This window comes from Podarcis pityusensis, assembly GCF_964106645.2.
Source record: "Podarcis pityusensis genome assembly, chromosome: 10".
Classification (NCBI taxonomy): Eukaryota; Metazoa; Chordata; class Lepidosauria; order Squamata; family Lacertidae; genus Podarcis; species Podarcis pityusensis.
This window is the reverse complement of record NC_138035.1, coordinates 20,281,432-20,306,724: the sequence shown is the minus strand read 5'-3', so window position 1 is coordinate 20,306,724 and position 25,293 is coordinate 20,281,432. Positions and strand designations below refer to the sequence as shown.

General features: G+C 42.9%; 1 protein-coding gene across 7 annotated transcripts in view; it reads left to right on the top strand.

The window, feature by feature from the left end:
* Positions 1 to 25,293, top strand: part of IQSEC3 (IQ motif and Sec7 domain ArfGEF 3) — a 150,149-nt gene that overhangs the window by 6,136 nt on the left and 118,720 nt on the right. The window lies entirely within an intron of this gene.

The following is a 25,293-nucleotide window of genomic DNA, read 5'->3' as shown; positions in this document are numbered from 1 at the left end:
AGAACATCTGCTTTGTATGCAGAATGTTGTAGGTTCAATCCCTGGCATCTCTTGGTAGGGCTGTGAGAAACCCGTCTGAAATCCTGGAAGGTGTCAGTGTAGACCGGACTGAGCTGAACAGACCAGTGTCCTGACTCAGTACAAGACAGCTTCCTATGTTCTTCCACTAAGCCTTTAACCCCCGAATCCCCATCCGCTAGCTGAAAGAAAGCCTAAGTGCATTTTTCTGTGCATTCATCCCCTCTTACCCTTTCTTCTTTCTGCCATCTCTTCCTCCATTTGTAGAGATGCAGATTTTAAATGCCTTGTAGGTGGTAGGATTTGTTTCATTTATGTTGTGCTGTGAAGCATTGTGTGGATTGGTGGTGCTGTGTTCATAATGCTTTTCCCTTGTAAATGTTCCTTAAAAGGAATTGTAGGCAAAAGCCACCAAAACACACATACAAATTCACAAAACTGTACACTATAGTTCTAATAACAGTGAGTATTATTTATCTGGCAAGAAAGAGATCACTTATGCAGAGAACTGTTAATTGCTGCTATGCATAAAAGGTGGTTGAGGCCTAATGCGGATCTTTCCTGCAGAACGAGAGGTGGAGGAATAGATGGGAGGGGGGGTGCGTGTGTTGATTTTACTGCGGGAATGAGGCTGGTTGCTCCATTTCATCCCTCTTTTCTGTCTAAGAACCTCTTGCATGAGTGCTGCTCTTAAATCTTTAGAGGCCAACCATTTCCCTCACCCAAATGCAAAAAAATTAAATTAAATTAAAAATAAGATAATCTATTCTGGAATGTTTGGTGTCTCCCCCTCTCCTACCCCCAGAAAAGCATGTCAGATTAGTATCCGACAGAAGCAGGCAAGAAAGCTACCTTGATCAGACAATTTCCTGTTGTAAGACTCAGCTTCAAATTACTCCCAGATGCATGGAGCATAATTTCTGCCCCCGCACCATTTTTCAGAACACTAGGCAACCATCCCCATTTTGCTGTTCCCTCAAGACCCTTTTTATGATTGAATTACAGCAAGGGAAGAATTACACACCTTAACCTAGATGGTCTCACATCCTGCTGCCTTCCTATCTTGACAGAATTCTCTCGGTGGGCTCACTTGCATAATCAGAAGCCCAAAACAGGCATTCCTGGGCACACAGACAACTTGGTTGTGAGTCTGAACCATTTGTGTGTGGCGGGGGGGGGGGAGGCAGGAATTAGAATCCAATAACTTACAATGTTTGGGGGCTTTTTTTGTCGCTGACCTGTAAAAAGCAGACATTAAAGTGTTTCATGGCTTCATGCTCAACACGAATAAACATTGTTAGTCTGAATTATTTAAAGTAACTGTCATCAAGCCCAAATTATTGACGATGCAGAATACTGACTGCTGGGCCACTTGAGTGACACAGATTGTGCCACCTTGCTTGCATCAAAGAGGTCAGTGTTGCAGGCAAAAGGACCAGTGTAAATAAGAATGTCAGGCGAGCCTGGCTACTGGGTTAGCTTTTCTTGTCCAGCATCCTCTGCCCCACAATGGCCAACTGGTCAAGTCATACACAGGCAGGACAAGAACACAATAGTAATAAAGAGCATTTATACAGCTGTTGAGTGTGTGTGTATACCACCCTTATAGCGAAAGTCAGTGTTATTGTTATAATGCAGATGTGAGGATGTGGCACAACTAAGGTTTGGTAACTTCAAGTCAGGGTTTTGGGGTAGAGGGTAGAGTTTTCAGTGTGTGCGCATAGGAGAGAAAGGGAGTCAAGATCGCAGCATGGTTCAAAGGCTTGCTCTTAAATATATTCAAGGCAATTACGAATAGAGAGTGCCAGTGTGCAATGTTTGTTGTTGTTACATCATAATAATCAGCTATGGGTGTTTCTGAATAATAATATGTGGTCTGAAATTGAAGTAGAATGGGGGTTTTTTTTGGGGGGGGGAGGGAAGCCTTCCAATAATGAACTCATGTGGCAAATTCTGGCAGAAATGGAGTCAAGCTGTGGTCAGTGTGGAGCAAGGTATTGGCATATTTGGGGAATCCTAATGTTTTGTGAAAGTACAGAGAATATATATGTCTAAGGGGGCACAAACCAATCCTTTGAGAACTGAGCATGTTGGCTTTCTGTTAGAAAAGCCTGCTTAGCTTAAGTAAAGTAACTTCATCAGCTGCCTTAAGATGAGGGGTAGCTAACCTGTGGTCCTCCAAACATTGTGGGACTGCAGTTTCCATCACCACTGACCACACTGCCTGGGGTTGATGGGAGTTCGAGTCCAACAAAATCTGGAGGTCTACATGGTTGCTACCTCTTCTTAACACCATGCCCTGAGAGCTTAGGGATTGGATAATGTGTGCTATCCTGTACATGTTTACTCAGAAGTAACTCAGAAGTTAAGTAAGCATTACTTCCATGTAGGGATACATAAACTTGCAGCCCTAACTTTTAGTTGAATCCCCTGCACGTTGATTTGGAAATAAATCCTAATGCAATTCACTTCAACTTACAAGGCCCATAGATGTCTAAACTAACTTTCTCGCTAGATTTCAGTAGATCTATGGCTTAAAGCATGGTTGCCATGTTGGCCCTCAAGGAAAAGAAACATGAAATAGCTGAGAACTTTTTTCTTGCCTCATCAAGAGGTCTGTGTTCTTCAAACACTTGCATCCTCCTTGTATCTGAATAAATTCTGCGTTGCCAGGAACAAAACCTGATTCTGATGAATCAAAGATGGGTTCGTGCAACAGAAGTGATTAGTCATATGGTATAAACCCAATCTAGTGCTCGGTCCCCCCCCCCCCAGTTTCTTAGGGATGCGCCACCCTTGAACTCTGCTGTATTTGCCTTCATTTCTGTTCCCCGTAGGTATTCTTTGTGAAGGGAGAAGCCAACAAACCAAGCTCAGCTACTCTATGTGTCCAACCATACTTTCCCAAGCATTAGAACTTCACCCTTTCTTTGTCACCCATCTTTCTGCTCAAAACCACCCCAACAATTTCTCACTTGGGCTCTAGGTGTATAATTACTTTTATAGACACAGATATGGAACCCCCTCTCCCTCCCTCTCTCTCCCCCTCCCTTCCTGTGCGTCTTTGTGCAAAGGAATGCAGAAAATGCCTAGTGGGGCAAGGAATAATCGTTGCCTTCCAAGGCTGTTTCTTATTTTTTAAAATAGTTGGGATTTTCATTACGCGCATTATGTGTGTAACATGCAATTTGCCCTCCAGCACTGGGTTACATTGCATCTTACATAGGTCTTACGTAGGTCTGTTCACAAGATGTGAACAAAAAGATAAATATGAGAACCATTTGGGGGATTTTTTTTGGTTTTGTTTTGCTAAGAGTTGAGGCCATTATGTTCTTTTTTTTCTTTAGTTCAATAAACACAATTATGTAAGTTTCAAACAGAAATTGCATTTGCAGGAGGTGCTGTTCTCCATTTGGAGGGGAAAGCAGGCTATGCATTAGTTCTTTATATAATGGATTTTCTCTGCGATAAAGTCGTTACACAACCCCAAACAGCTACTTACTTTAGCACTAAAATTAGAGTAAATATTATGAGCCATTACTCGCGTTAAAATAATTCTAGCTATATTTGTTCACTGCCCCAGTAAAATGAATATAATTGAGTAATGATCCTGCATTCTCAGAATCTTGAGTGATTGGATTTAAAGAGGGGCAAGGGTTGAACACAGCTGGAATAAGAAACGCAGGACTGACTGTCTTCCATGCCAATGTCTTGTTCTCAGATTCAGCCATGATGCTTTGAGGCTTTATCTCCTGTCATCATCCAAGGATGTCACCCTGAAAATTATGGCAGCAAATCAAGTTATGAAGTGCACATATTTATCTGCATTCTGGATTTGTTTGCAGTGCTGATGCACCTCCTCTGTGATTCTGTCATGCCTCCCAAAAAATTGAAACAGTATCCTTCCAGCTGAATGCCCAGGCTCAACCAGCGACACGGTGTTAAAAGAGATTTAGAGTTCAGGACAGAAGAGTTGACACAGAACAGATTCAGTACCATGGACAGCTACTAAGCTATCAGCCTGTTTGAAACAGAGTTGTGTCCCAATGTCCTCTTGAATAATGTTCACCCTATTTGTGGGCAGAGAAATTGTGGGGTGGGAACCGTTTTACTGAATTTCTGTAGGGAGAAGAAAAAATTGCAGGCTGTTTCTTGAGGGGGAGATGGTGGTATCACAGGTTTCTTCTTCTCCTCCGAATGGTAGTTCCGCCCACTTTTGCCACTGAAAGTTGAGCAGATGTGTTGACGGCTTAGGCACTGTTTTGTATTCCCAGCAGTACTCCAATACTTGCATTATGATGGGATGTTGTGAGGGAAGGGAATGGCAGGTACCACACAAAAATTCTGCAAAAGTTGCCTTTTCCTAAGGGGTTAGAAAGAAGAAAATATTTGGCTCATCTGTAGTTTAAAATGTTTTGAACATGTATATGCATCAAGAAATGGAGGTGTTACAGCAGTGATGTACAAGCCAAATAGCCACAGCTTTTGCTGTAATGATTAAAGGACACTCCACTACTAACAGGTTTAATGGTGCAGGCCCAGTTATTACTCCTGATCTCAGGCAGGTGAGTCAAGGACCTTTGAGATTTCATCCACACTGTGTGGTGGACCTTTGAACAAGACAGCACTGCAGTGGGATAATAATAATAATAATAATAATAATAATAATAATAATAATAATAATAATTTTATTATTTATATGCCACCCATCTGACTGGGTTGCCCCAGCTACTCTGGGTGGCTTCCAACAAAATATTAATAGACAAAGAACCTCAAACATTAAAAAAATCTGTACAGGGCTGCATTCATATGTCTTCTAAAAGTCAGACAGATGTTTATTTCCTTGGGAGGTCATTGCACAGGGCAGGCACCACTACTGAGAAGGCCCTCTGCCTGGTTCCCTTTAACCTCACTTCTTGCAATGAGGGTACCATCAGAAGGCCCTCGGATGAAACCATGGAAAAACAGATCCCACATCAATTCTTCAATATGTAAAGAAGACTATAAAAGGTGAAACAAATATTTGCAAATGCTCAGAATTCACCAACATTTCCAGTTTTGCCACTCATCTCTTGAAAGTGAAATTCAGACTTCAGAATTTGGATTTTAAATACAAACTTCTAACCTCAAAATGTGAAACTCAAGTCATTGCCATCTCTTGATAGCTTTAGCAGGCATCAAATTAGTCACCTGACTAATACCATTGCATGTCATCCATCAGATGCTAAAACAATTGCATGAAAAATATAAATGGGTGTCAGCCATTAAATGGTGTCAAATACACATTACATATCAACTGCCAAATAGCAATTGTCATTCATTCATTGAATATTCAAGTCAAATGTCATGGTGTGTCAAATATTTGGGAAATATTAAGCAAATATGCAAGTATATTCATGATCAAAAATTGCAGCTGGAAATTTCAAGCAGCAAATTAAAGTCCTTCACCAAAGGAACTGTTTTGAATTCTGCCTTTTAATAGACATTCTGTCATTTAAGAGATATTAATAGTTATTTCAAAACATTTATTGCAAATAGGAGTCTGCAGAACTTGTACTACATGTGGGTGATGGATGCATGCTGCCCATTTATAAGTCCAGGGTACAATAGAACCCCATTCTATAGAACTCCTTGACTGAGTTAACTGGGTTGGTTCCAATTCAGGATGGCATTGTGATCATTGTGAACTGCCCTATTTATTAAATCATCTGAGTCAGTTGTTCATGTGGGCAAGCAATTTTATGCCGTGGTTAAGGCAGGGCTAGGGAACCTGGGCCTTCCAGAGGCTGTTAGGCTCTAACTCCCATCAGCCCCAGACAGTATAGCCAATGGTCAGGGATGATGGGAATTGTATCTGGGTTATTGTGTCAGACTCGGACTGGGCTGAAATCCCCACTCAGCCAAGAAACTCACTGGGTGACCTTGAGCCAGTCCTATTCCTTCAGGCTCACCTGTGTCACAAGGCACTTGTGAGGATAAGGTACGTGTGCTGCTTTGGGCTCCTTGAGGGTCATGTGCATGTAATACATAAATAAATAAATATACAGCAGTCATTTTAACTTACCGTTGCTTAGAGAGCAAGGAAAATTGCATGGCATGAACGGAATAATCAGGTTTGTGCAACATAAAAATGCATCAGAGCCTGGCAAAGCAAAATGGGTGGACAGTGGCATGGATGCAGTGAGACATGCCAGGCAGGGGGACAAAGAGCCCTTGGCTAAGGACAGATCCCTGTGAAATTCAAGCTGAGAAGTGAAGGCTTTGGCAAAGGAACCCAGCCAAAGAGACTGGATCCTAGTGTGGAGAACTGATAACCATACAAGATGCGACACTGCTTAAGAATGCTGCTCCATCGCAGCAGAAATAAGGGCTTTACTGATGCTGTCAACACTATAGGGCACTAGGAGCAATAGAGCACTCTAGATCTGCTAGTCTGACTCTTGGAACCAATCGATTAAAGTACACCAGGACCCTATTTTGAGTAATATGAAACACATTTCTGCCAGCTGAGGTCATGCTTGGACTTGATAAAACCCAGACATGGTAGAATGGACTGTTGTCAATTCAGGCTGCAGGTAGAGGGATATTTCTTCTGAATGCTCCTCCATATAGAATCAGAAAGGTTTTAGGAAATCATAAAGGAACATTTTTTTAAAAAAGTGATCGGTTATCCAGAGGCTGAAGCAGCACAGCCATTTAGCCCTTCAGTTGTCTCTCTTGTAGACCACGGCTCCCCTTACTACACTGTGCAGGCACTACTGACCCATCTTGTTGGCAGTGACCTGAAGGGGTCACTCTTTGTTGCTGCTGTTGCTGATTTCATGTTTACAGTACCCTTCCTTCCATGGGAGTGAACGGCAATAAAAATACAATCTATACAGTAAAAGACTAAGAATACTGTATATCCTTAAGAACCCAATATAAATAACACCAGCTGCTGGGATTGCAGGAGACATTTGTGAACAAATATATCTTTAGTCTGCATGTACTAGTGACACATAACGTTTGTTCTGCACTTGTGAGAAATCAATCTTTTAGTGTGGCAGCACCTGTTCTCTGGAATTTACTGCCTATTTGTATTACGCAGGAGCCTTCATTGGATGGTTTTTGACACCTTCTAAAAGCTTTTATGCTGCTTAGACAAGCCTACCTTGTAATTTCTTTACCTTCCCCTCCGCCCTTTTAAGCTGCTGATTTTATCTGTATTTTGATAATTCACAGAATCATAGAATTGTAGAGTTGGAAGGGACCCCCAAAGTCATCTAGCCTCCTGTAATGCAGGAATCTCAACTAAAGCATCCGTGACAGATGACCATCCAACCTCTGCTTAAAAACCTCCCAGGAAGGAGAGTCCACCACCTCTTGTGGGAGTCTGTTCCACTGTTGAACAGCTCTTACTGTCAGAAAGTTCTTCCTGATGTGTGCTTGGAATCTCATTTTTTTGTAACTTGAAGCCATTGGTTGTATTATGTCCACTGTTTTTCATGTCTGTTTTTATTGCTATTTTTTAAATGAATATTTTATACCCTTTAGAGATCTTTTTATTAAGTGGTTGGTGCGTGTACCGTATCTTACCGTGTATAAGACACCCCCATTTATAAGATGACCCCTATTTTTTTTAACCCCAAATTAAGAAATTAAGTTGCTTAGCTTTTTTGGGGGGGTGGGGGAGGTCACTTCCGCCAATCGCTTACCCATCTGCCCGCCACTGCTGATTGCTTGCCACAGCCACTGCCAATTGCACACCTCGCCGCAGCCACCAATTGTCTGCCCACTCACCGCACCAACAGCCCACCCGCCCACTTGCCGCAGCCGCCAATCACCTGCCCACCTCGTCACAGCCACAGCCAATTGCCAGCAGGCCTTACCGCAGCCACCAATCACCCGCCCAATCGCCTCTGCCAATCTCCTGCTTGCTGCTACCATTAATCACATGTCTCCCCTCTGCATTCACTATCCGTGTATAAGACGACACCCAATTTTTGCCAATTTTTTTAAAGCAAAAAGCATTGTCTTATACACAGAAAAATATGGTATATATGAAAAAATAGGTAGGGGACAAACATATCTTACCTTGGAGGGGGGGCATCCTGGCAATGTGGTGAGTTTCAGGTAAAAGGTACTTTTTAGGAAAAAGTATGGGCTTTACCCCTTGACATACTTTGAGTGAAGACTTTGGCCCTTCAGTTTATTTGAACTAAACACCCCCTGACATACATGAAATTTGGTACTGATCAGTTATCTCACCTAATAGATTTATGACAAGCAGAATTCATCCTGTGCTAGCAAGTCTTCCACTTGAAGCAGAGGGACAGTCAATTAATGCTTTAAATGCTGTGAAACAAAAATCTGATCTGATTCTTTGGGTTTGTCAGAAAAAAATGTATTGAGGACAAATTAGGATTATGACCACGTATTGTCTAATGGTGGTTCTGGCTGACTTATTAATGGGTGGTGATAATGCAAACTATTATTAGGGCTAAATGTGATGTAAGCGCCACATCTGCTGCTATTTCTCAGTCTCTTTTTAAAATTCCTCTTAACATCAAATAGAAACAGCATGTGACATGAAATCACGATGTGAGACAAGGCAGGGAGATGTGTCGTTTTGTGATGGCTAATTCAGCTCATTCCGTCCAGATGCTAAACTGAGTGCTGCTCATAAACTGGGGAAGGATCCAAATTCACCAGCTTAGCTTAAAAAGAAAGTGTGGGATCTATGCAGGGGAAAATGAGCTAAATTAGAGTATATTAGAAAATTGTTTGTTTAGATATCCTGAGATACAGTAGGCTTTTTGTTTCCTATTGGATAATTCATTGGCAAAGTCACCATTTTGGAAACACAACGAGTTGTTTAACCCATGATTTCACAAATGCATTCTGGAAGACTTAGACTTTTAGTGGCTGATGAGTTAACTTTTATGATGTCAATTATGTAACTTAAGATAATTATTTTAATGTTTTTGTTTGCTATGTTTTTATATTATCTTACATTTCTAAACCACACTGTCACCATTTTTTGTGAAGGGCAATATAGAAATAACTAATTATGTTTTTGTTGTAGTTAATCTTTAAGGTGCCACACTATTCTTTTGGGTTTTTTTTTAATAAGCACAGCGTTTTTTAAAATACTGATTTGAATTGATATCTGATTTATTCTTTGCTTCTTAATTGATTGTACGTGAGTTTTCTTTGGTTTGTAAATTTTCTTTGGTTTATTAATTGAACAAAAACTTTAATGAAAAATTGCTTTTCCTTTTCCTGAAACCATTAGGGAGAAGGAGGCACGGTCGCCTTAGCTGGTGATGATGGGATGATATAATAGTAGCCAGAAGTTGCATATGCCATTCACTTTATAAAGACTGGCTAGAGATAGTCAGAACTGAAGATAACAAGCCTGACACAACTGCTTACAGATTGTATTGCTTTCTTATTTAAATTCTTATTTTATTTGTTTTAAATATATGACCATATTGTTATAATCCACCCTGGAACACTTCTGCTGAAATCCTATAATAAATACATAAGAATCTGAGCAGGAACCTCTCTGAACCTTCTGTATGAAATAATTTTAACTAGGGGCATCAGAGTTTGATTTGTGCAACTTTCTGAGTTACAGTCCTTTCCAAACCTAATCTAAATTCAATTAGATTGGCTAATTTATCAAGCTTAAATTATGCAAATTAGCATTTATTTAAATACATTGACATTGTTTATTCTGTTTTTTTTAGACTTGAACAAGTACATTAAGCAGGGAACAGATACCCCTATTCGCCTTTCAGCTGGAAAAAACATTTCTAGCATTCATTTTACCCTCCAACTCTTCCTCACTAGGCATACCCAAACCCTTCCAAGACTATCATGATCCCTCTTTAAAAGTGGAAATTCCCTGCATCTTGAATTCTGTGCTGGATATTTGTGTCTTGCCTAGTGCATTAGTGACATTGCAGGATAGACACAACCCTGTTTATGATTAACCGGAAGTATTTATCCAGGAACATACTATTGGCAAGCAGTTCCTAGCATTGCTGGTCCAATTCTCATGTACTTTATTATTTGTCTGTGTCAGTGCTGGGCTGTAGGGAGCCAAAAGTCAGGAACAAGGAGTCATTGTCCAGAAGTCAGAAGGTAGGGGTCAGGCACAGTAGAGACTTGTTGCCCAGGCAAAGTCATAACCTGACCTGGAAGTGCTTTTAGTCCTTCCAGGTCAGGGACAGCCAAAGCCAGCTTTGACGACTGGCACCACTAGAACTGGAGACCCAATGGACATTCAAACCAGTGTAGCCCGAGTGGCTCAACACAAAGGACAATAAGTGCACAGATCTGTGGTTTCCTGGTTCTAGTCCTGCCAGGGAAAAATCTGAGGGGTACAGCTGAAAAGTGAAAACTGTGAATGTGAGAAACACATGTTTGAAACCACGTGTCTCTCACAGGTGCATCATTAGAGAGGTTGTACTGGATCAAGCTCCTTGCTAGGTATACGCTTTGTGGCAAACCTCAGTTCACTGCAGTTTAAGTTTACAAAGCTGCCTAAGTTATCAGGTACCATAATTGCCTGAAGTTGTGTTTTGGAGAAGGGGATCAGCTTGTTGTTGCATGTGTTCTCTAACAACACAAATGCTTTGTAATACTATACTGTGTAAACTGTTAATCCTCTGTTTATGCAGCATAGAAACAGACTGCCCACGCAGTCATAGTGTAGTGATTGCAAATGCTCACTAGAACGCCACGTCAAGAATTAAAATGTGCTCATGGTCAGATTTAGCCACAGATATGTGACATGAAGAGATTTTTTCTTTACTGCTAGGCAGAGTTCTTGCCTTCTGTCTGGTGGTTGAGAATAAGAATACATCTTGGAGATATTACTTTGGAATAGCTACTTGGAGATGCTACTTTGGCTGGCTGGAATAGTTTCCTGATCCCTCATTGGTTTTAGCTTTTCAAGGTGTGAGAGAACACAGCCCACTGTCTCCTTGCCCATCCAATCCGCCCCCTCCCCACACTGCTTCTCGTTTACTTTGCTTTGTCTGCTAGATTATTCCTTCTCCTGGATTTGCCTGGGATTTCATCTAGCTCTGTCTCTCACTGTGAATTTGCTTCTTATTATTTTCTCTCTCGTCTTTTCAGCATTCAGTTATGGTTTATTTCTTCCTCTTTATCTCTGATAAGAATCCTTCTTTTATTTTCCCCTCGGGGAGGAAAGACCATTAGAGAAAGCAGAAAGAAATGTTCTCAATGCAACAGATGGGGGGGGGGAATTATTTGATTTGTTACAAAATTGCATCTCTTGTGTTATCTTTAGTTGCGCTGCAGCCAGAGAAGAATAGGAAGAAGGAGGAAATAATAATGTATGATAGGTTAGTAAGCTGGAGACAGGGACTTGCCTTTACTACACGGCACCTAGCACAACTTTAATGCTTGATAAATAACTACTGCAGAGGTGGGAAACCTTCTATGACTTGGTGGGCCAGATCTTTATCTCCTCTCACCCCACGGACAGGAGCAGAGCCACCCACCTGTCAGTCATCCGACAGCATGAATATAGCAAGTGACTGATGGGTGGGAGACAGGAAACATTCTGGTGAAGCAGTACAGAGGAGAACTTTCCCACACAGCTGATGAGTGGAGAGTTCGGTCCTGCTCTTTGCAGGGTCTGCTTTGCCAGTGCATTTAATCCACTGCTGTCAGCTGATAGGTGGGTATGGCTTTGGGAAAATGGACTTGTGGACCAGTTTGGACCCCTTTGCAGGGTCAAGGCAGGCAGGTAGGATGGCAGCTCCCCATTCCTGAACTAGAGGGTTTGCCTGCTAAGCAGGAAGAATGTATAGCGAAATTCTGACCTTCAGGAAAAGAAACAAAGTTGGGAGGAAGCTGGCTAAGAGGCCTGCTCTGGAGTGGGCTGACTCTGAATGGCAAGATCAATCATATATATATAGAGGGAGAGAGAGAGAGAGTGCGCGCGTGCAAGTGCCCCAAGGTCCACCAACTGGACCAAAGCCAATGTACAACATTTTGATGCATGAGGTGGAGCAGAAAATGGCACATAGCACCCAAGGCTTGTTTAGTTATTATGGCATCTGAGGCAAAAAAGAAAGAAAAGGTCCATAAGTGTGTCCCACTCTCCTTCCAACCATGGTAGGCAAAAGATAGACCGGGGTGTACTGGAGGATTTTGGGGTAATTTACAGCTAATGAGGAAGAGGCTGCTTCAACAGGGCAAATTTAGTGGACTCAGTAGGGTTCTTGGCATATTTTTCACAGTACTGTCCTCGTCAGTAGGTCACCTCAGATATTTCCTCCATTTAACATGGATGTATCATTTCTGTGTTTGTCATGTATCAGGTTTCCCACACAAATGGTAAATCCATTCACCCTCTGCCCCCCACCCCACCCCAGGTTCATGCACCATCCCCGGGGGGTGCACAGCCACAACCACCACAGGCGCCCGCAGTGTACGTGCTGCCACTGCGCACTGCAAAACTTTCCTATGCTTGGTCATCACTGAAGAATGCTGTCTGACATTTGTTTTTATTGAGGGGTGGTGGTAATTCAACCAGTGGATGTCTAACAGGGGTTTTAACAAGGTTGCCCGAGGTCCATCTGTCCATAAGACCTGCTTGTATTCAAGGGCTCCACAGTTTTATTTCCTGGCTAGAAGGCTAACAAGGTCAAGAGCTGCTGCTAAGACAGTGTGCGTAAGGGACACAGTAGAAACGTGACAGGCCTGTACAACAGATGCTTTGTGGTGTAGTGTGGCCAGTGTGGTGTAGTGGTTAAGAGCGGTAGTCTCGTAATCTGGTGAACCGGGTTCGCTTCCGCGCTCCTCCACATGCAGCTGCTGGGTGACCTTGGGCCAGTCACACTTCTTTGAACTCTCTCAGCCCCACTCACCTCACAGAGTGTTTGTTGTGGGGAGGAAGGGAAAGGAGAATGTTAGCCACTTTGAGACTCCTTAGAGTAGTGATAAAGCGGGATATCAAATCCAAACTACTCCTCCTCCTCCTCCTCCTCCTCCTCCTCCTCCTCCTCCTCTTCTTCTTCTTCTTCTTCTTTGGATTTGCTGTGAAAGAGGTGGCTTGGGATTGCGGGCATTCAATCCTTGTGCTTCTCAAGTACGTATTGCAGTTTCGGCCAAATGGTTGACAAAGACGGCTCTTGTCACTCTGGCAAAATGGCACCAGCGGCGGTAGAGCTAGCACAAAGGAAGGCTGATGAGACAAACATGAACCCAAAGAGGAGGCCATGTTGTATAACCGCTAGCTATGGTTCTGCTGAATGTGATGCTTTGGGCGCCTGCTTTGTGACAGGGCCTTTTTCAGTGGTGGTCCCTCACTTTCTGAATTCTCTCCCCAGGGCAGCATGCCTGGTTTCATCTTGATATATGTTTAGGGGCCAGGCGAAGGCTCGTCCCTCTGGCTTTTTAGCCTTTCATCTGAAAGGTGGTGGTGTGGCCTGAACGAATAAGCATCTCAAACTGAGCAGCTGGAACTGGCGCTGTGTTTGAGAACTTCATTAACTGCATGTTGCAAAATGACAAGAAAATATGGAGGATCCAAATGTAAGCTAACTTTTTAATTAAAACCAGTTAAATTTAATGAAATGGCCATGACTGCAAAATGTTTTTCATTCTTTTTTACTGTGTTACCACACAGCCTGAGTTCCACACTCACCAAAAGCGAAGAATCTCCCGCTTTTGTGGAAATTCATCCCTCTATGTGGAATTTCTGTTTCCCTCATCAGTGCTAATGTAATTGGGGGCAGGAGTGTCCAGTTCTTTGTTTACACTTTTAAAAGCTCTAGATGAGACACATAATTACATCCTATCTTGCCCCAAATTTTATTACCACAACTATCCTACGGGGTATGTCAGGCTGAGAGCGGGGAAGAATCTGTCCTAATGTTATCCAACATGCTTCATGGCTGAGAGGCAATTTGAAACCAGCTCTCTACAGTCCCAATAGTTTAGCCACTATGCTGCTTGGATTCTGAAAATGGTAGCAAACCTGGCTGAGAGAAAGGAACAACTTTAACAAAACCCCAGTTTTTAAAAAGGCATTGGGGGTCTCTTACGTGCGTTTGTACTTAATGTGTGTTTAGCCCCAAAAGATGGCGAATCCACCCATTGCGTTTCTCACATAATAGGATGCTTTAAAGCCCAGCAAAGTGGTTTATTTGCATTTAGAAAAGATAAGGTGGTTCTGTGGGCATGACAAGTGCTGCAAGAGCAGGAAACAAAGTCCACTGTTAATGACCTCTCAAGATCAAGCCTTACCTATATTATTTTGCCAGAAGTGGTCGCTAATCCCTTCTTTAGATTCCCATCTCAGGTTATTTATTTCATGTCTTGTCTTCTCTTTCTCTATCTCTCTTTCAGCAGTGTTGTATAAATGAAGTGTTATTGCCTCCGTGAGGCCGGGAAAATGTGATAACACATTTCCTTTTCTTCTTCCTTCATGGTGATGCACCCATGTGTTGAGTTCGGCTTTTCACCTGTACTTTAACCGGAGCACAGCTGGTTAACCATCTTGTCGGCTTGGTTGGGCATGTGTCAGGGGCCCCCTCACTGCTCCTGCCCCTGGATCTGCTCCTCTTCTTCACTATTGCAACCTTCTTCTCCACCCGCCTCTCATTTTGGCCCAAACATTGGTGGAGCAGTAGACAAAGGAGAATCAGCTCCCTGCTTGCTTAGTGACTCTCTTCCTGGCAGGCAAGCAAGTGACAGCAATGAGGAGGAAAGGGAGCAGGAGCAGCAACTGGGGGAGTTCTGTAGCTCACTGAGAGAGCATTTGCTCGGCATGCAGAAGGTCCCAGGTTCAGTCCCCAGCATCTCCAGGTAGGGCTGGGAAAAACCCTTGTCTCAAACCCTGGACAGCCACTACCAGCCAGCGTAGGAAATACTGAGCCAAATGGACCCAATGGTCTGACTCACTATAATGCAACTTTCTGCACTGCAAATGCACCAGTATAATGAGTGATGAACAATTAGACCTGCTTTATTATTATTATTGAAGGGACGTGGGTGGCGCCATGGGTTAAACCACAGAGCCTAGGACTTGCCGATCAGAAGGTTGGCGGTTCGAATCCCTGCGACAGGGTGAGCTCCCGTTGTTCAGTCCCTGCTCCTGCCAACCTAGCAGTTCAAAAGCACGTCAAAGTGCAAGTAGATAAATAGGTACTGCCCCAGCAGGAAGGTAAACAGCGTTTCCGTGCGCTGCTCTGGTTCGCCAGAAGCGGCTTTGTCATGCTGGCCACATGACCCGGAAGCTGTACGCCGGCTCCCTCGGCGAATAAAGTGAGATGAGCACCGCAACCTCAGAGTTGGTCACGACTGGACCTAATGGTCAGGGGTCCCTTTACCTTTATTATTATTATTTTTAAAATAGTAAAGTTTTTATTCAAATGTTTAAATTTGCATCTGAGCCAAAATGCACCCCTGTAGTCACTGCCCCATTCCCATATGGTGAAAGCAGGTAGGGGCATTTCTGTGTTTCTTTTCACAGGGATAGCGGGCAGTATTCAGTGAAGCAGAAAATAGAATATGCAGCTGGAACTGTGCCCCTTCTAACAGCTGCCACCTGCATTTTCCAGAACCTTCATCAGAAGGATTCCACATATATAATCATAGAGCATTCCTTAGAGGCAGTTTGAGGAACGAACTGCCGGCTGCTTGCAGGTAGACTGTGGCTCATTTAATGCAGTTGTGGAGAACCTTTGGTTCTTTAGATGTTGCGTAACCGCGGTGCCCATCATCCCTAGCCATTGACTGTACTTGCTAGAGCTGATAGGAGTTACAGTTCAGCAACATTTGAAGGGCCAAAGGTTCACCACACCTGATTTAATGGCAAGGGAAATACACTTTGCACATGCTCAGAGGCATTCCTGATGTTGTCCCATCTTCCTTTTGCATGGCTCAGCTACAGATTTCAGGGTTGACCATGGTGAGGTTGGGCTCAGGTTAACTGGGGTTCAAAGGATATACAAATGTGAGGTCATGAGCATACGTTAAAATCCAGGCTTTGTTTGTGTTCCCCCTGTCAAGGCAAGGCTTTGTTTGGTGGAAGTGCATGGCTTAATTGACTCAGGATTGCAGCTTTTATTTCTGGTAATAAGTCAATTGCTTCACCTCTCCTGTTTGACATACAGCCTGATGCTGCAAAATGCTTTGTTCCCTTGTCCTGATTAGCAATAAACGCTAATTTGTAGGGTCAAAACTCTATTACTTCTCCCACATTCTTGATGAGGCAAAAACCCAACTCGGCCTGTAAGCTTCATTAAGTTATATATGCAGCATTTACCTCCCAGCTGAGAGTCTTGCTCCGTGAGAAGATGATGGCAGAAAAAAACCATTTGCAACTCAGATAAGTATACTTCTTTGCACACTGAAGCCAAAGTTCCCTTCAAGTTCTCTTTATATCTGCATTGCTAACCTCTTTTCAGCAGGGCAGTCCCTTAACTGATCAACATGTCTGAATATGCAGCTGCATTGGGGACATTGTACGCTCCAGGCTACTAGTCACTGTGATGGCTAGACATCTTCCTTGTGTCTGGTCACTTGGGAAAAAGATGCTGAACTGTAGGCCCTTCATCTGATTTGGTTGAACTTTTCTGATGTTCTAGTAGTAGTTCTCTACTGAGAAGTATGAACAAATGTGGGTGTTGGGATGGGCAGTCAGTGTCATAGACCCTTGACTTCTTTCTTTCTTTCTTTCTTTCTTTCTTTCTTTCTTTCTTTCTTTCTGCCATTGGAGGAAAAACACACATCAAAATTCACAGTAGGGCAATAGCTGTTAGGATTTTTTCTTTTTTTGCAAAAAAAAATGTTGCCAATTTTTTTGCAAGCTTTCAAGTTCTCCAGAATTCCTCACCAGCCAGAAGCAGGAATTGTGGGAACTCTGGAAAACCTAAGAGTTTGTGCACTATTTTGCAATGTAAAGGTAATGTCCAACTGTGAATATCGGACAGCCCCACCCTTCCAATTCCTGCCTCTTACAAACCAATACGCCTGTCCTTGTTTTAATATGCCTTGGAGAGTTTCACATGGTTTTCTACCTCTACCACCTGAAAAGTAACTTTGTATTTTGAAGGGTGCATACACCCTTAACTGCCAGGATAAGACTACACAATTTTGCTACAATTTTGCCTATTCACCATGAAAATCAAACATTGGATTTTCTAATATAAAGACTGCTATGTTTTTCTTTGTATTTGCTTTGTGCCTAACCAGGAACCAGTGTGTTTTCCTTAAGGCGTGACTCAGAACTGGGTTACACCTAGGTATTTTTGTTTCCAAAAATGGAGATAAGCCACTGTTGCTTCATTCCAGAATCCTAGCTGCAACCTGATACCTGCAAGCACCTAGCAGAGACCAATCCAGTCTTCACTCTTCATCTTCAGACTAGGGTCTACATAAATGAGGATCTCTCAGCTTTTAAGTCAACCCTCATTTTAGTATTCCTCTTCTCCTGCCACCTCCAGCCCTGTGCCTGATGATGATGTGTTATTGTGAGTGTAAAATAAGCAGGGGTTAATATGTACATGTTTTGTGGGCTTTGCGTATTGTTGTTGTTAATTGTTGCACTTGTTATACAAAATGTCACAAAGTGACTTAGCAACAAAATAAATGCAAACAGATAAAATAAGTCAAAAAGCCAAAATTGAAACGAAGTGCAATTCAGAATTCCTGAAATGCTTGTCTGGCAATACCATAAAACCTTGAGTAAACAAAAATGTCTTAGCTTGACCTCTAAAAACTGACAGTGATGGCACCAGGTGTGTTTTCCTGGGGAGAGCATTCCATAGATGGGGAACCACATATATATAAATGTAATTGATTAAATTAAGTAAGCCTGAAATGTGGGTGTCTCCTGTACTCCGTAAGCAGTGCCCTTGTGTATGAACAATTTTTTCCATCTCCTCTGCAGACCCAGTTGCAGAACATCTGCTTTGTGTGCAGATTCAATCCCAGGCAGCTCCAGTTAGGGCAGGGAGAGCTGCCAGACAGTGTAGCCCAATGGTCTGAACTCAGTATAAAGCAGCTTCCATATGTTCACGCAGCTGCATAACCCGACATCAGTGGGAGGAATTATGGTTTATACCCCATCTACTCACAGACTATGCCTTCAGTTTCACAGGCTTCATGTAAAGGTCTAGATTGACCTTGAACAGAACTGACGGAAGTGATTTCAGTCTGTTCCCTGGAGGGAATTACGGTATGTTGCAAGTCAGGTCAAATTTATTATTAGTTTTTGCTGAAGTCATAACAACATAAGGTATGTTGCAGAAACTTGCCAATATTTTGGTAGATTGCAAAAATATGCCAAAGTCCATTAAGGCTCAGCATCTGTCTTCCCAGAATGTATCATTGCTGCATTAGTGAAGTTGTACTGCAGGCTTGAAATGAGAGGTGCTGAGAGATGGTGTATATAGATTTTCTTTCTTTCTTTTTTTAAGGGCAAATGGGTGACAGATGAATAGACAAGGAGACTGGAACGCGGGTGTTCTGGAGGGGTTCTGTAGAACAACAGAACCAGTGATGGCTGGAGGTGAACTGATGGAATTGCCTGAACAACAAGCATTTCAGTTGGGTGATGATGCTTATGAAACATCATATGCATATACTAGGCCATTAGTGTGCATTGAAATGCATATATTAATTAGAATAGCACACAAAAACACATTAAATCAGGGAAAATAGCTTTGCAGAGATGTGTATGTCATGCAAAATTGCATAAAAAGCATGTTCATATTCGGAGAAATTTTGGACTAAAATGCTGATAAATTTTCATGAAGTCTTTGTTTTAAAAAGAGAAACTGAGAGAAGCAGACATTGACAGACCCACCAGTTCTACAACATCCTTTTTGAGATGCAGTGTACAGAACCGTACACACTATCCCGAATGCAACTGCACCAAATACTTACATAAAAGGGATTACAACGCTGCAGTTTTATTTTCAGTCCTTTTCCTAATAATAGCATGGCATTTCTGTTTCTCTCCGACGCTGCATGCAGAGGTTTCAGTTAGATGTCTACCACAAACTCAAGATGACTTTCTTGATTAATCACTGCCAGTTCAGGTATAGCTTTACTTTTATAGACTTCTATTTTCATGGCTTGCTTCACCTTCTATTTACACAGACTTATCCCCTTCTAGCACTACTGGCACAGAGGTTGTGTGTGTGTGTGTGTGTGTAAACACTGAATTGGTGCATGGGTGCAATGCTGCAAGCTCATCTCTTCCTCCCCTTGTAAAGAAAGTTACCCTGATGGGGAAGAGCTATAGATTAGTGGTGGGGCAGAAGAACCCACGTCCAATCCCCAGCATCTTCATGTAGGGCTGGGAGATGCCTGAAAACTCTGGAAAGCTGCCATCAGAGAGTGTAGACAATACTGAGCTAGATGGACCCAATGATCTGACTCTGTATAAGGCAAAAGGAACAGGACAGGGCACAGGAAGAGCCGAGTTATGAGATTAAGTCAACACCATGCACTTAGGAAATGGCAAAATGACCATACAGAACTGCATGAACATGATTTGGAAGCATTAGCAGAAGACCCCTGCAGATTCGGTTTTTTGATTTGTTGTAGGGCAGCGGTACATTTGGCAGAGCTGGAAGAAGGGCAGGTCTTTGTTCATGCAGAACCTGGCACCACCCCAGTGTTATTCATCTCCCTCTTCTAAAAATTCATATGAATTATGTAAAAAAAAAAAAGATTCCCAAATGCCATAGAAGGCGCTGTTTAGCTTCATATTTATGAACTCATATCAAGGGGAACTTGGTATGAATCTAGAAATGTGACATCTCAATTTTGTCCTGTCCATCAAAATGATGAGTGTAGGATGATTACCAGGTACTGACCTGGCTGCTTTAATGCTCTGTTTATCCAGGGAGCTACGTGGTGTTATTCCCTTTCAGCGGCACAGTCTGTTCTCAATCAGTTCAGCTTGGTGATGGTTTTCAGTTAATGCAAGTTAACAATACCTGCTAATGGAATTTCTAGAGAATAATATACCAGATCCTCCACTACAAAGGATTGTGTTGACTTGCTCTGTGAATGAAATGTTGAGAGAGTCATTGCAGAACGGTTCTGGCGACACAGAATTGAATTAGTTTTTAAACTCTGGTGAAGAATTGTAAATCGCTTTCGGGATGTGTCATGGGAAACAGTTCATAAATAAATAAATAAATAAATAAGCAAATCCATATCAATACAGGGGTTTTTATATCTGGAGTTTCAACACCACAGTCAGAAAGTAGCAATTAAACAGAGCATCCTCTTTGGGTTCAAAATAAGCATTATGGATAAAAAAAAAAAAAAAAAAAGGTATGAAAATACAAGGAAAATTCCACATGGTAAAAAATAGTAAACTGTTAAGCAAAATATCTCCTAAACATTGGGAAATGAAATATTACAATTAAAAATCAGCCAAAATGTATAAATTCCACATTTTAAAATATCCTTAATATTATTACATTTATATCCTACCTTTTCCCTAAGAAGTTCAAAGTGGCGCACGTGGTTACTGCCCTTCTTCTCCATTTAATTCCCACCACAACCCTCTATCTTGAAAGAAAGTAACTGACCCAATGAACTTCATGGCTGAGTAGGAATTTGAACCCGGGTCTTCCAGGTCCCAGTCCAGGTCCCAGTCCACCAACTAGGCAATTTACTACAGAAGGTCCTAAAAGAGGGGCTGAGATGAGTTTTCCTCAGGAGATTATTTCAAAGACTGGGCACAGCCACTGAAATCTCTCTCTATCTCTCTCTGGTTCCAACAATGGCTGAGGGAGTGTGGGACACTCAGTAGGGCCTCTGACGATGATCTCAATGGGTAGGTGCTGCTGCCACGGAATCCTGACCCAAGACCAAGTCAGCACTTCCTTGGTGGGTTTGGATGTTACTCAGAACCACTACTCATGTTGCCTGTCCACCCAACTTGAGCCAGGAGATTCTCAGGCTGTACTCTGGACATTTCCCAAAATCTCAAGGAGCAAGAGCTAAAGAGCCGGTCTTTGCTTTTTCAGGCCTCAGGCAAATTACGCAGCAGCCAATGTGCCTTGAAGAGATTCAAGACGCTGGTTTTTAAACCAAGCCTAAATCAACACACCATATTGAAGAATATGTATTATATTACTAGTAACTAAAATAGTAGCATAGTATGAAACCTGATACCAAACAGGAATGAAAGGAATAAGGGAAATATTGATTTTGCTATAAAGGGTTTTCAACCAGGGCTGGCCCTAGTGTTAGACAGAGTGAGATGGCCACTTCAAATGGCAATTTCTGATGGGCAGAGTCTGTCCCTTCTGAACCTCCCAGCTGTTCCTCTATTGGAAGGCAGAGCTGTATAGGTCACATGGCCTGTCCCTGTCCCCCCCAAACCAGCCTGCTGCCTCAGGCATAGTGGAAGACACAATCCTGTTGCCAGTTTTGAAATGAGAGTCCTCTGCCAGTCCAGTCCACTTCTCTATGCGGGATGGTGAGGGGGTGCCATGTTGTCCTTTGCCCGGAGCAGCAAAGTGTCTTGGACTGTCCCTGTTTGCAGCTTTGCACCTGAACATCATATGCACACACCAAGCTAAATGATGTAGACTCAGACCATTGGTTTATCAAGCCCAGGAATAAGGGACCTTTAGCCTTCTCAATGTCATTGGATTCCAACTCCCATCAGCACCAGGCTGCATAGCCAATTATAAAGGGAGTTGTAGCTCAACAACCTCTGGAGGGCTATAGGTTTCCAACCCTTGACGTAAGCCCATAATGACTACTTCACTGCTAGTACCTCTCGAAAGTGTCGCCTTTCTCAGGTCTGATCTATGTGTGCAGTAAGACATCAGTAAGCTGAGGTGGCACAGTGGGCAGCACCAGTTCCTATGCCAGTGAATCTACCTGCAGCCTGGAATGGAGTAATCCGGTCTACTGCCTTGTACTGCGCTATGAATCTAATCTGCTGAGCCAGGAAGTAGGCAGCAAAGTCTAGAAATGGAAGGCCTATGGGATGTGTGCGTCTTGTTCTTCCACCAGCCACAACACATGTTCCTGCTGCCCGTGCAACTTGTGGTATTCCGTGCCCCAGGTTGGCCAACTATTGGTTAAGCAAGCAAACGAGAGTGTTAATTGCAACGATGGATTGCCATTTCTGTTGTTTGTCAAAAGCCCCCAGGCTAATTGGCTGCAGATTCATCTATCAAGTTCACCAGAAGCGTAAATCAGGCATAACCAAACAGAAGGTGGTGAGGGATTAGGGGATGGAGGTTTACTTTTTGAACGGAACCGACATGATAAACTTTCTTTTTTCCTTTCAAGCTTGAAGCTAAAAGGACCAAAGTGGCACAAACCACCAGAGCCTGACTTTGTGTAAACAGGTGCAAATGAGAGATGAGAGAGAGCCTTTTGTTCTAATGTCACTCATGGGAAGCTGATTACCCAATTCATTACTGTGTGATGTATTTATTTATTTTTGTATCGACAATGAAGGAGAACAGTCACTCCAGCACTGCAAAGTGGGCTGGTGACATTGCACACATTTCTGTTTCTTCTGCCTGGATATAGTTCAGGGTAGGATATTTTTATTTTCTTTTATTTAACAAGATGTATATATACAGCTTCATAAAAACGCCAACACTTCCCCCAAGCAGGTGACATGAAATAATATGAAATATTCATAAGAAAGTGCAAATACAAGAGCCAGTGTGGCGTAATGGTTGGAATGTTGGACTAGGTCCTGGGATAGCAGGGTTCGAATCCCCACTCAGCCATGAAACTCACTGGGTGAGCTTGGGCCAGGCAACATCTCTTAACCTAACCTACCTCACAGGTTTGTTATGGGGATGAAATGGTGAGAAGGAGAACCATGTACACCACCTTGAGATCCTCGGAAGATAGCCTTGTAATAAACAAACAAACAAACAAATCAGACTTTACAACAAGTAGACATAATAAAATTACCTAAAGGAGACTCTTGAGAGTCCCATGGACTGCAAGAAGATCAAACCTATCCATTCTGAAGGAAATCAGCCCTGAGTGCTCGCTGGAAGGACAGATCCTGAAGCTGAGACTCCAATACTTTGGCCACCTCATGAGAAGAGAAGGCTCCTTGGAAAAGACCCTGATGTTGGGAAAGATTGAGGGCACAAGGAGAAGGGGACGACAGAGGACGAGATGGTTGGATAGTGTTCTCGAAGCTACCAGCATGAGTTTGACCCAACTGCGGGAGGCAGTGGAAGACAGAAGTGCCTGGCGTGCTCTGGTCCATGGGGTCACGAAGAGTCGGACACGACAAAACGACTAAACAACAACAACAAATGTGGTGAAAAAAATCAACATTAAAAAAGCACAAAGACATAATCAAATTACCTGTCTGGATTGCTTGCCAGAATACATGGGTTTATCTACACAATAACCCTGTGAAGTAGTTTGGGTTAGGTTATGGTGATACACTCAGCAGGGATTTGAATCCTGATCTTCCCAGTCCAATTATCTGTAGGTAACATATTATACTTGCACTCTTGCCCAGTGTGGGGCTGGGGGTTAGCAGCCCCTCAAGCACTATCAGGGTGTGGAAGGGTGAATGACGGGCTCTGCACATCAAGCAGCAGTAGGGCCACCTGGCACCATGCAGCCAAAGCCATCTTAATTTTCCCAGAATGCCTCTGGAACAGACAGAGGAGATTAGCCACATTATGTTACTTTTCTCAGGGCCTCATTAAATTTACAACCCCTAAATTCTTCCCCGGTTTGGATTTTAATCTGAGCTAGAGGAGAATCCCATGCTTCCCCTCCACATGGCCTTCAGAACAGAGTACAAGCGCAACCCATTCATCAGGATCGTTAGAAATTCCACATCTCTCTTCCTCCTCCACACTCACTCTCTTGGTGCTACTGCTACAGCAACAGAGTTAGAAAGTGGGAGGGAGGAAAGGCAGGCAGGCAGGGTCTCTTCTCTCCTTCTCTGCCCCTGCCTTTGGTGCCTGGTGTGGTGCCACACAGTGCACCAGATGCAAAGTGCCCCAATAAATTTCATTTCCCCAAAAGGTACTGCAGTAAACTTGAAATTGGATGGACTGCAAAATTGAATTGGCTTGGGGAAAAGTGGAGCAATTCCCCAATAGCTTGGGTTATTCTGAGCCATATTCTGAGCCAACTGAGCTGAGTCATATTCTCAGCCATTTAAGTCCAGGAGAACTCTTCCACCAGGTTGTTTGAAAGCTGTGTCCAGTTTCCTCCAGCACCTTCAGTGGGTCCCCTGCTAGGCCCTGAAATTGCTCCAGCTGAGTCATTTGCTGCTTTTTCGTATTTTGATAACGGGCTGTAAAACTGGTCTCCATAAGAGTGTCTTCCCCTTTCATTTTAATGCTCTATAATATGAGGCTTGGTCATCGTTAGAGTCCCTTGTTTTGAATGCTTAATGAATCCTCTTCACTCTGCCCTCTGCATTAGAAGCTTGAAGGTCTGCAAGCCGCCTGCAGACCTTCCAGAAATGAGATAATAAAGAGAACATTGATGCAAGAACTTGTTAAGACAAATGAGTTTTTGCAGAATGATTTATGCTGATGAATTCATGTGGGATCCAGTAATCAGTCTGGTGCCGGCAATATCCATTAGCAATTTTATTCACGAAGGGTGTTAAATAGAAGGCCGATGGTACTCAGTTTTCTCCCTCCGAAGGCTGGGTTAATTAAAACAGGAGTCACTGCAGGATATTTGGGACACAAACATCAAGATGGATCACTTTCCAGTTATCAGATAGGTGCCTTGTCAGGAGCTGCAAAACTACTTGTGATGTTTGTTTGCTTCTTACATTTTAGTTGTTTTTCATATTCATGGAAGTCAGGGGTCTGGTGCTTTGGAATGCAAGCTCTCTTCTAATTGAGATGCATCCCAAAGCCACAGAAACTTTACAAAAAAGAGCTAAGACTCTGCAAGGTTATGAAGTCGCTCTTCCAGATTCAGCACGTAAGGCTCTTTGCAGGCTCAGGTGAGGCTGCTCAGGAGGGGTTCGGTCCTTCTAGGACTGCATACCTGGTGCCTTACCTTAGTTACTAGGCATCCTTTCCATCATCTTGGTGGGTGCATTTCACTTCTCCACAGCTCAGGATTTGCCCTTTATGTCTCCTCCCAGCATGGACCTCTTGTATAGTTGACACCTCTCATGGTTCCTTCTTTCTGTTTTTCCACTTTTCTACCCCCTGCCCCCAATTTTTGGTTGGTGGATCTGTGCTGCCTGTTTGTGATATGCCTAAGCCCTACCCACAAATGTAAAGGTAAAGGTAAAGG